Consider the following 12,346-nt stretch of genomic DNA (forward strand, 5'->3'; position numbering starts at 1 on the left):
CCGCTCTGTCGCTCATCAGTTTAGTGTGAAGACTGGTCAATACATGTAAATATATATGTAATGTTTCGTTATGTCACTTGTAATTTTGTGTAGTTTTGCCGATATACAGTCACGATAAAGTTTCTTTCACTTAGTCACTTCAATAACGATCTGATGTGCAAGTCATGTTTGCAAAAAGGTAAACGATAAAACGGAATTCGACAAAATAACAAGTTATTCATGTCAAATCAAATAACCGTTTAAGTTTAACACAGATTGCATGCAAAACGTAACCGAACCACTACCTTTTATTGGACATATAAAATACTGTTTGATCAGCCTACTTACTTTTAATTGATAACCACGCCATTTCCATGTGTATTAGCACCGGAAGTTGGGCTGCGCATGTGCGTATAAAATGTTACTGTGACTGAGTTGACGTTTTATCCGATTTAATAGACAGCACTGACCGTTACAGTTGTACTCTGAACACCTCGGCAGTAATTACGCTATTGTTTCAGCAGTTTAAAGATTTAATAGGCGCCGGTGACTGTTTCATTTCTACACCTGTAAAAACATCAACCGGGAAGATCTACCGGTGTGTCAGAGATTAGTTCCGCTTGAGCGAGCGGGTAGATGAGTTGTTGACTATCGTGTGCACTAATATCGGCGACCGCCTTAGGAAATTACCTGATGTAAGTAAAGCAGTACTTTTTATCACCAAGACTTGTTGTAATAAGATTCAACCGACAATTTCTTTTATGAATTTATGAAACACTTATAATAGCATGTAGTGCCGATATGTTCAGTATTACAAACGGAATTTAGCTCTTAAAAAATGTCGGCGTTTACCACCGATCAACGAAAATTATACTTCGAGTTATTCGTTCATTTCAAATAGGATTTTTATTGTTGGGACCAAATTTTCACTTCGTATTATCCGAGTTATTCGAGTTATCCGAGTTCGAGTTTTCCGAGTTTTTTTTTTACTAAGATAAAGAGAGAATTCGGGCGGGACCGACGATGTACTTCGAGTTAAGCGGGGTATTCGAGTTATCCGAGTTCGAGTTAACGAAGTTCCACTGTAGTTATTTTTATTAAGACATTGTTTGACACATTTTATATATTGAAACAAGGAGAAAACCGTATTGAAAATCATTTTAACTCATTGATCTGTTTCAATATTTACAGAAAAACAACATTTTAAAGTTAAAGTGTTCGGGTGATAAAAGTGAAACTCGAATCTACAATTCCCAAGTACTATCGCAAATTTATATAACGCAAACCTCATGTTTAAATAACTTATTCGCTTGTGATATCTACTCCTTTGATCGCGTTTTAGCTATCTGTCGGTGAAAAAATGACAATGAAATACGACCATTAAATGAACGTAACGCAAACCTTATTTCTAAAGAACTCCTTCGCTAGTAACATCTACTTCTGCGATCGCTTTTTAATTGTCAGTCGATGAAAAAATCGCAATGAAATACGACCATTAAATGAACGCAACGCAAACCTTATTCTAAAGAACTCATTGAGATGAGATATAGGTGTACTTTTTTGAATTACATAGGAGAACACTTACCCACAGTCATATCAGTATCTGCTTACTCAGCATCAATGTTCACTAAACCTGTCGAGGTACAGTATCTAGAATACGTCCATTATTTTCATTGGTTACACATACATTTTTCCATATTAAAATACACATCCACAAACTCAAATTTTTGCAAAGTCAGCATCAATGTTCAGTCAACCTGTTGAGGTACAGTATCTAGAATACGCCCATTATTTTCATTGGTTACATATACATTTTTCCATATTAAAATACACATCCACAAACTCAAATTTTTGCAAAGTCAGCATCAATGTTCAGTCAACCTGTTAAGGTGTAGTATCTAAAATACGCCCATTATTTTCATTGGTTGCTGTTTGAATCTTACATGTGTATAAATTGGCGGAAAAAACCGTTGCGTATCACACTCTTGATTTAGCGCAAAAATCGAAATCATGGATGTTAACGGCCAAGTGCGATTTTTGGAATCGGTGAGGGATGGGGAGAGAAAAACTAAAGTAGAAATGCGGATCAACGATGCCAATTTCAGCCAATTTATGGAAAGGGGATTTATATATCCACATCAATAGGAAGGATCGTTACCTCCCACTCAAATAGTATGAGTGGGAGCAACTCTGTGATTCCATGGGGGAATTGCAAAATATCTGCTGAATGGAAGTAATACAATATTTTTTCAATCATTACAAGTAGCTGAAATATTTAACATTATCTATCGAAAATGTGTTTTGTTTACAGCAGGATCAACAACCTCAATAACAACCTCAACAACAACAACAACCTAAACAGCAGCAGAAACCCCGCCAGCAGCTGTCAAATCAACAACAACAGTTCTCCCAGCAACAACAACAACAGCTGCCACAGCAACAAAAGCTGCTGCAGCAACAGAAACAATCTGGACAGCCGACGGAGTTCTGGGATGATGATACTCTGAATTACTGAATTATGTTGTGAAAGTGATAAACAACAAAAGCTAGATTTTATTCTTACAATATAAAATAAATATATATGTACATACATTTTGAAATAGTTGATGTACATTAATTGAAAAATGAAATTTAATATCTGAAATTCAAATTATACAATTTTGTTCATAATTTCTTTTAACTTTGAATAAACTATTCAAAATTTACTATAAAAGTATTTCAATTAAGATCAAATCCTTTTGTTTGACTTTTTGTTTTATAATGACCGAAGGCGAGCGTATCATAGAAATTTGGAAGAAGCCAACGTTTATCATCGAATGGTGATAGACTTGATTTATTTACAGTGTATACATACAACTGGTGATTACTGGCTCTGATTGAGCTCATCTCACACATTTTAGATTTTTTCCTAAACAGACATTCTCTATACATATCATGACGTAAGTCACGCTTGATTGTGCTCCTAGCAACACCTTTAGCGATCTGTTTTTCTACAGTTGAATTTGTGACAATGGTTACATTGCTAACTTGTATTCTCTGTGGCTTAGCATATGTGAAACTATACATCTTTGGTCGTAAACCAATAAACTCTTTGATAGGCCCGCCTCCGGTCTCGTCTTTGAAATAACCAGGAATTTTCTTGTGAGATTCATCATGATAGGGATGATCTGTGGGATAATAAGATAGATCGAACAGATGTCGATCTTGATATATATCACTATAGATATCTTCACATTGTACACAGTAAAATAAACTATCTGTTTCGGTCATATTTAGCTGTACATTAAAACATTTAAATCTTTGAAAAGTAGATTTTGCGCAGTACGTTTTCAGTTTCTTCTCTGTATGTGCTAGTTTTATATCTACACGCATGCGTACGTTTTCCATCGTTTTACCGAACACGCTGTTATTCATGAGTTTGAAGAAATCTTTCTCAAACTCACTCTTACAGGATGCTCTTTTAGAAGTATTGAATTGTATGTAAGAAGAGAGCCATGGTAGTTGTCTAAATTCCAATACTCTGTGAACTTTCACGAGTTTCATTCCTAATTCTAAATACAATTGTAAATTTCTATAATGACAAATGTACTTGGTCTTGTTTTCTAAGGTGGAGAGTAATTTCTCAGTTTTAACGCGTCCACATATTTTTGAATCAGCGTCGGGATGTAGCTCTAACCACAATTCCCTACTTAAAGGAGACAATTCCTCATTTAACTGTTGCTGACATTGCAAATTCTCTTGAAAAATGTTTGAATTTTACAAGACCTTCCTTTGCTAAGTTGTCACCTAAGCATTGCAAACTTTGAGGTATTGATATGAATCAATAAATCTGAAATTACCTAAACTGAAAGAGATGTATTTTTCCATGTTGTTAGGTATACATGTAATGCCACACTCTTTGAATAAACCGATACTTTCACAAATGATGTGAGAGTCAAACCCTTTCAGGTTGTGAAAGATAACGGGTACGAAAGGTGGGTATTTAAAATTGATGTTACAAGCATTGCGTGCAGCACCGCGGTAATTCCCATTTAAATGACAATGGTCTCTGACCTTGACCTCATCTTTAGTAAACATTTTATTTCAAATATGGCATTTGTAACTGTTTTGAAAATCACGTTCATCATCGGATGTCATGTGTAGAGGCTCTACATATTGCAATACTTCTTTGATCATTTTCTCTTCTTCAATAATGTTTTCTAAAAAGGTTTTGCTGACATTTGGACCTCTATAAACAATGGGAGGTTTGGTATACTTATCGTTGATACATATGACCTGATATCCGAAACCACAAGGTTCAAATTTTGTGTTAGCTGTAGTGCTAGATTCAGAAGGATTCGGTAGACAAGTATCCATTTGCTGTGAAAACGTTTCGAAATCAGCATATATCACAAACGGAACTTTCAATTGTTTTTCGAAATCTTTAAATTCTAAACTGTTTTTATTTTCTTCCGGTAATTCAACACATTGTGGATTGTGTTTGGAACACTGTTCCATATGGCTCTCTAATATATCTTTTCGTGTAAATCCTGTCAGACAATATGAACAAAAATCATGTTTATGATTTCCAGATTTTGTTCTTGATAAAAATGAATTTAAATCTTGAATGAGACAGTAATGATTTTTACCATTTTCTTGCAAACACAGGAGATTAACATGATGTTGCGATTGTCTGATCTTTGTCACATACAGAGGAAATATTGTCTTATCTTCATAACTAAACACATTAACCGAAATATTGTTTTGCTTTTCAAATAATCGGATTTGAGGTATTGCGACTGGATAGGTTAAACCACTCATATTGAGTTCTGTTTCAAATTGTTCATAATGAGACACGCGTTCCGGTTGATGCTCTATAGGGTGAAGGCTAGCTAATATACACCAGAGAAAGCACTTTTGATCTATGTTTAAAATGTTCAATATTTTATGATGACTGAAAGTGGGTGGAGTTGGTATATGTGAGGACCCGCTTAAAGGTGAGTAATTGATTGTACTTACTTCTAATTTGATAAAAAAAAATTAAAGTCCAACTAGATCCTTCTCGAATGTATTCCTCAAAGGAAGAAAACATTTTCTGAAAAGCAGAATTTATTTCACTCTCACTTAAGTTCTCACTTGGTAGGTAAACAGAAGTTTTGCTTCTAAAATGTGGATAAGAGTGATGCTTAACACCGTCTTTACCCTCCTTTTCTAGTTCCACTTGAATACACAGATACCATTTGATACCGTTAACTTCACTATATCGATCAATTAAGTGTTGATTGATTTCACTTTGCACATTTGTAAAGAAAGCCAACAAATCCATGTTATCACTGTTGTTTGAGTATATGTTTCTCACATTGGCTGATCCGTTTAGACTGCTTTCATCTGAAAAGCGATGTTGGTTTACAGTTTCTCTAGATTGCTGCTGAACTCTTGTTTGTGAAGGTCCGACTACAGATGATTGAACACCGGAAGGTCCAACTACGGGCGATTGAACGTCAGAAGGTCCGGTTACGGGTGATTGAACGCCGGAAGGTCCAACTACGGGTGATTGAACGCCGGAAGGTCCAACTACGGGTGATTGAACGCCGGAAGGTCCAACTACGGGTGATTGAACACCGGAAGGTCCAGCTACGGGTGATTGAACGTCGGAAGGTCCGGTTACGGGTGATTGAACGCCTGAAGGTCCAACTACGGGTGATTGAACGCCGGAAGGTCCAACTACGTGTGGTTGAACACCGGAAGGTCCAGCTACGGGTGATTGAACGCCGGAAGGTCCGGCTATGGGCGTTTGAACGCCGGAAGGTCCGGCTACGGGCGATTGAACGCCGGAAGGTCCGACTACGGGTGAGTAAGGTTCAGTGATGAGTGGCTGCATCTGTGATTTTACTTCTCCATACCCTTTTTGTTTCTTATTCGTTGTATCAACAGGTTTTGAAATAGATGTTTCACTTGTATGCGACACAGTTTTGTGATACTTTGCTTGATGAGATTTCAAGTTATCCTCTCTGTTATATGTTGTTCCACAAATATCGCAGGGGAACTTTTTTGAAGGAACACTTTTATCCTCGTGAATGATCCTTAAATGTCTTCTTAAGTTACGTGTGCTTTTGAATTCTCTTCTACAAATATCACATACTACTGAGTGTTCTCTAGATGGTATATTGTCATCAGTCTCCTTTATATTTTCCTTACCCACACGTTGGGTTTTTAGCGGTATGTTGTCTTTATCTCTGTTAGATTCACATTGCAATGAAGAAGGAGAAGGGTTTCCATCACCTTCATGTTCTTTGTTTTCTTTCTAGGAGAAAGATCGATAGTATCCAATTTACGTTTTAAATCCTTTAGGATTTCTGTGGCATTCCTATCACCATTTGGAAATTTCACAAGTAGGTCTGTAAGAAACCCTTCCGACATTTTGAAGAAGTAGACTGATACTAAACATATTACAGTCATGCACTAGTATTTATAATGCGAGGGGAGAAGTCATCTCTGTCACACTTCTTGATTTTAATTCAAATCACACCTTGAATGGCAGCCATTTACGCTTAGCTTGCTTCATCTTATTTTCAAATTGAAGAGATGTGGCCTGTATAAAAGTTTTCCGCCTCGCTGACTTTTCGTTTTTCTACGCATGCTTCGTCTGATGGGTGTGGTGGAAACCTTCGGATTGGTTGAGCTGTCACCTGATATTTTATTACCTTTCAACTCATTTGATTGTTCAACACCATCTTTCAAATTTCCAGAGAGAGTAACATTGTCATCCGATTTAGTAGTTGATGAATCTTCTATCTCCTAGCCATGTCAGATAGTTTTTAAGGAATATAGGTAATATTTTACTCACTGACAGTAGTCTCGGTCTTCTCTGACGTCTACTGATTCCTCCTGCATGTATGCTTACTTTGTGTTTAGCTATGATCTTTTTATCCTCATCAGAAATCGAAATGTTATCCGCTGCAACGTTATGTATTATTTCTATAAGAAATTTCAGTTATTTATCCGTTAGCGTTAACAAAATCGCTTTCTTCTGCTTGTGTGATGCTATTAACCAGAATTCTACTAAACTCTTCATTGCTTTTTAGGGAAATACAATATCATATCCTCTCCCGGGAAGATCCTAGTGCGAAGTGGTGGTACTTCGGAATGAAAATCGATGATATTTACTATTGGAGTCGAAGGTGAGACATCGATTAACAAATATCCAAATCTATTCGACGTTGCCAACTGATAAGATTCTCTGAAATAAGCGCTCCGTCTGGGAAATATTTGCCTCCCTAAAGCTTCAACTTGTGATTGATCTCTGTAATTTTTAAACAGGATAAATTACTGTGTATTCAAGCTCAGAGTTCGCATAACTTTTCCTTTCTGAAAAACATTCTGTACCAAAAACACGACTGAGAAATTTCGATGGTGACTTTTCACACAAAACATCTTCATAAGATATGGACTATATACACCCTCTGCCATACAATCATCGATCACGAGTAATTTATGACAATCGATTTCGCCCCATTCCTCAAACTGGTCTTCAGTTGGTAATCCTTGATGAAAAGTAATGTCCCTCAAATTTCGTCGTAACTCATCAAACGTAGATTGCCACGTATCATAACACACGATGATCTTAATAGGTGCTTCACTAAACATACCGCCACCGTTCTCCAATATCCTTTTGGTTAAAATTGTCTTACCAGAACCACTTGCTCCGCAAACCATGATTCTACATGGCGATTGGAACTTGATAACACTCTCTGTGTTATACCACTCCATCGTCTGAGTCTATAATGATAACATACATGTATTCACATAACTTTACTATATAAATTTATTTCAGAGAATGCATATTTCTATATTTACAATTCACCCACAACATCTTTAATATACATGTATATCCAAATTTACAATTCACTACAACATGTTTGATAGACATCTATATTATCAAAACAGTAAGGAAATGAGTTAAGAATGAAATCATATACATATTTATCGTTTAGAATATTGTCATTTCCAAATGACCTAATAATGGATTCCATCGATACATCTCTACAACGATTTAATAGGTAATACAAACAATATTGTCCACATACTATTGATGTATTACTTTGCAATCGCACACTATTGTAAGTGTTAGCTTCAAATGAAAAATAACTTGGCATATGTCCATAACTATCAAAGAATTCCTTCTGGTACTTAGATTCACAGTAAAATGCTAACCAATGTCTTCCAGGACTATCGCTGTTATCCGTATTTACTATATATCCAGTAGGAAATGTATGTATGTCATCTGGTATTTCATCACGAGCGAAAACCCCTATGATTCTTTTTCTCGCTATAGGGTCGCAGTCTATGACGCAACGTAATTGTGATGTGTTCATGGCAGCACTATATCTCTAGCAGCGTTGATTTCGAAATAAGCTTGATATTCACAATAAATAACGCAGGAAACTGCAGCAGTTAACGCCGTCCCAAAAATCACTTCTAGTCGAACGTTTCCTTGTTTGAGTAAGGTAAGATATTGGTTAGTTTGGAAGATTGGCTCCAAATCAAAGGAATAGAGTGCATATCCTTTTGCAATATCGTCCCTTTCTATGTTGGAACCAGCATCGTTGAGCCATTTCCCGGTCGTTTGTAACATGCTCCTTAGAACGGAAATGCTAGTCTGACCACCAGTTGTACTGTACTTGAGTTTTATAGGATTCCCACCTACAGGTATCCCATCTGCATATATTCCTATAGATGTGATATCACAGGGTTGGAAAAACCAAGGGTTTTGTTTATAGTCTCCGGTGGTTGCTTGGTGTTAACAAATCCAACCACTACATGGTTCGGTCTCATGCCTTGGAATGTATTATCATACGTAAAGTTGGTAGTTCCAATGGATATAGTCATGTGTTTAACCATAGTCTGTGTAAATGGATATTTAGCATTGGTTACATTGAGAGCCTGACTCTGTGTATATATGACTGCTGGATTCACTTTGACTTTACTCACGCGAAGCCGAATGTCTTCAAACGCTACTTTATAATCTGGAGATGCAGCACCTGATAGTAGACAAAAACTTGGTTTGGATCGATACAATTTAACGTTGACATTTACTTGATTTAATAGATACCTATCCATTTTAAACAAGTCGTGATAGAGTGGACCGACTACATCTACTATCTTTCCACCTTCAAACAGTTCAGCTCTTGCTAACAAGGCCCCGTTTGAACCAGTCCTTGGACTATATGCATTCATATCCCCTTCTTATCCTGTTTCCATAATTGTATAGTTAACTGATTGTCCTTTGCTTCTTTAGAATTTTTCAGTAAACTTTGTATGTATGCCTTGTAAGGATAATGACTCGTCGTTGATACGATGGTCTTCCCTTGCAAAGTAACATCCACTTGTGAAAATAAGGAAAGTAAAAACATGTTCACTGGTCCCACATTTTCAGTTGCAACGATTGCACTCCCATCACCCTTTGTTATCTTAACTTTAGCATAAGTCAGACAGTTTCGTAAATCAATCAATTCTAATCCATTTTGTCCAGAAACGACGAATTCGACCACCGATTCACTCGTGATCTGAGATATCGGTAACACGTCTTGATAGTAAATGTTTTCAACAGCTGTCTGTGTTGGTGGTAGATCGAATATAGCTAATTCTGAAGGTTGCGCTTCTCTGAAAAAATCCTTGTTTAACGCAGCCATTGTGATATAAGACTCTTATCACTTTTCTTCGCAGATTTCCTTCTTTTCTTTTGCTTAGTTTTACCTGCTTTGACTTTCTAGCGTTCTTTTAACTTTACGTTTTTTCAGTTGCATCCGTTTCAATTTACTTCTTTTGTGTTTCTTCAGCTGTGCTCGAGTAGTGTGTACTCGCCGACGTTTCCTGGTAGAATGACTTCTTTTTTGGAGTCGTTTCCTTTTCATCTCAGATTTGGTTTGTTCTTCAACTTGTTGAGCAGGAGAGACCATGTTGAGGTTTACGTCACGTGAAGGTAAGGATTTCTCCCCCTGTCCATCACTTTCATCTATTGGATTCATGAATTCATTTGATGCTTGTGATAGTCCCCCACCGAATTGTTTCACGTTTCGTTTCGTATTATCGATATAAGCATTTTCTTTTCCATGTGCTACCTCTTGTAATACTTCATCCATTTTCCTATGTTTGGAACGTTCATGTTTGATACATTCATGATAGAAAAGGATATTGCTTAAAGTGAAGTGTTACCGTCGCTTGTTGTTTTAAGAATGAAGCCAGTTCACCCTTTTCAGTTTTGATAAACATTTCAATATCTCTAATTTCCGACTTTTTCACAGATATGTAGTATGGGATATTGAACGATTGAGACCAATTGGCTACTTTCAGCGCTCTGATAGTTCGGAGAATAGGTTCTTTTTCACCATCAACAAAACTTTCATCACATATGTCGCTGCATAGATTTAAGTTTTCTCTGGTCTTTGTTCCGCTCGTACTTAGAGTAAGGTCCACTATCGCTACTTTCCATGATCCTTGAAGATTTAACGTTAATGTGCACCGAAAATGATAAGGTTTGTTTTGAGGGAAGTATTCCTTACTACCACCGCTATGAATCACTACGTAATGTGACATCTTAGGCTTTGCTTACATCTCTGAAGTCTTTATCTGCTATCCACTGGTTATATTTAGAGGGCCACCCTTCAAATTTGACTAACCATTCGATTCGACAAGCTGTCTTTCGCTTTTTCAGTTTTTCCTCTATGAACCATAAAGCATTTTCATCCTTTTCCACTTTCTGTAGTTCAGATTGATAAAAATGTACAGTAATTGGTTCGTTTAGGAAGTCTCTTAGCTTATATTGAGGTATTCCTTGACGTGTGAAGCGTTTGTTGATTTTGAATATTTCTGAGGACCATTGTTGGTGAAAACTCCTCTTAAACGGTTGCTTTAAATGCGAGATTCTCGTGAGACTTCCTATCTTAAACCTAAATTTAGTTTTTTCCAATACAGAAGGTTTCCTTTTGGGGTGTCTTGACTTTCTGAGGTACATATAAGCAAAGAGATCTGCTTCGTTGGCTTTGTTAACGTCTTTTGAAGCTGTACCATTTAATGAACGGTGAGGCGTAGCGTTGTAATTTTGAACGAAATCTTGCAATTTATCAATATATACACATCTCCTATATTTCGTGAAATATCTATACAACGTTGTCTTTATCGTTCTAATGACACGCTCAACCATGGATGCCTTAGTATCATTTTGACTGGTAAATATTTTATGTCATTGTCTTTACAGAATTGTCTCATTAATTTACCGGCAAATTCTTGGCCTTTATCTGTAAATAATCGTTTTGGTTTGCTACTCTTATTGATAATCTTTCTAAAAGCATCTAACACGTCTTTTGTTGTTTTTGTTTTTATAGGTTCCACCCACAGAAAGCGACTGAACACATCTATAACCACGAGAAGGAACCTGATACTGTCATTCTCTTTAGATAGATTTGAAACATCTGCTAGATCAGCTTGAAATTCATCATAAGGACTAGCTACTTCCACCCGTGCTCTCTTGAAGGATCGCTTGACTGGCTTTTGTAAACTGTAATCATCTAGACTGAATATATCTTCTAATCTTGTATAGACCTGGTGAAGTGAATCCTTGAGATTTCAAGACTTGGTACACTTTCGTTGGACTCATAAAACTACCACCATTTTCAAAATTGTAATACACACCATCTATACGCTGCTTCTCTTCCTCGGTCAACATTATAAAAGACAATGAGATTCAAATATATATTTACAGTGTTTTATTATTACATGTTTAAGATACAATTTTTTACAATGGTTTATGAAACCAGTCTTCTACGTGATTCATTGATTTGATCATATTACACACACACTTTTTCCATTTTTCTGTTTTGAGCTCATTTACTCTCCATTGAGCATTACACAATTGGGATATGAAAGAGTTTCTAATACTTCACTGAATATCAAATCGAACAGTCTCTCGAATGAAGTCTCGGATCACTTTGATGCCATCCACATAAATAAAACCATCCATCATATCACATTGTCTTTAGTTTATGATTTCTCTGATATGATTAGCATACGTCAGTTTTAATAAGTTTTCCATATTGATAACTTCTGATGACTCCATCTCTATACAAGGCTGGAATTGAGAGGATATAGAAAAACACAATGTTAACACGTTCCACAGAACGTTTTTTTGTGTTTCCAGTATTTCAATGTTGTCCCACAGTTATAACAAGTAACGTAATCACTCACACCTTCGTGGAAAAAACCGTCACAAGCTAGCTGATATGGAGTTTGATGAAGTTTACAGTTCCAATGATAAAATGTCATCAATCGATCAACACAGCTCGCCATGTGATGGTGGACTGGGTGAGTGATAGCAGACTCCATCTATAAG

The 12,346-nt window shown here is 36.5% G+C and overlaps 1 long non-coding RNA gene across 1 annotated transcript; it reads left to right on the plus strand.

Annotated features, from left to right (window-relative positions):
* The first annotated feature begins 3,257 nt into the window (after positions 1-3,257).
* On the plus strand, positions 3,258-11,984 carry LOC117331864. The gene is made up of 4 exons (XR_004533678.1): positions 3,258-5,808; positions 7,044-7,139; positions 9,798-9,940; positions 11,343-11,984. It is a non-coding gene; the product is annotated as an uncharacterized LOC117331864 (long non-coding RNA).
* The last annotated feature ends 362 nt before the right edge of the window (positions 11,985-12,346 follow it).

The sequence above is a fragment of the Pecten maximus genome, chromosome 7 (genome assembly GCF_902652985.1).
Source record: "Pecten maximus chromosome 7, xPecMax1.1, whole genome shotgun sequence".
NCBI classification, from domain to species: Eukaryota; Metazoa; Mollusca; class Bivalvia; order Pectinida; family Pectinidae; genus Pecten; species Pecten maximus.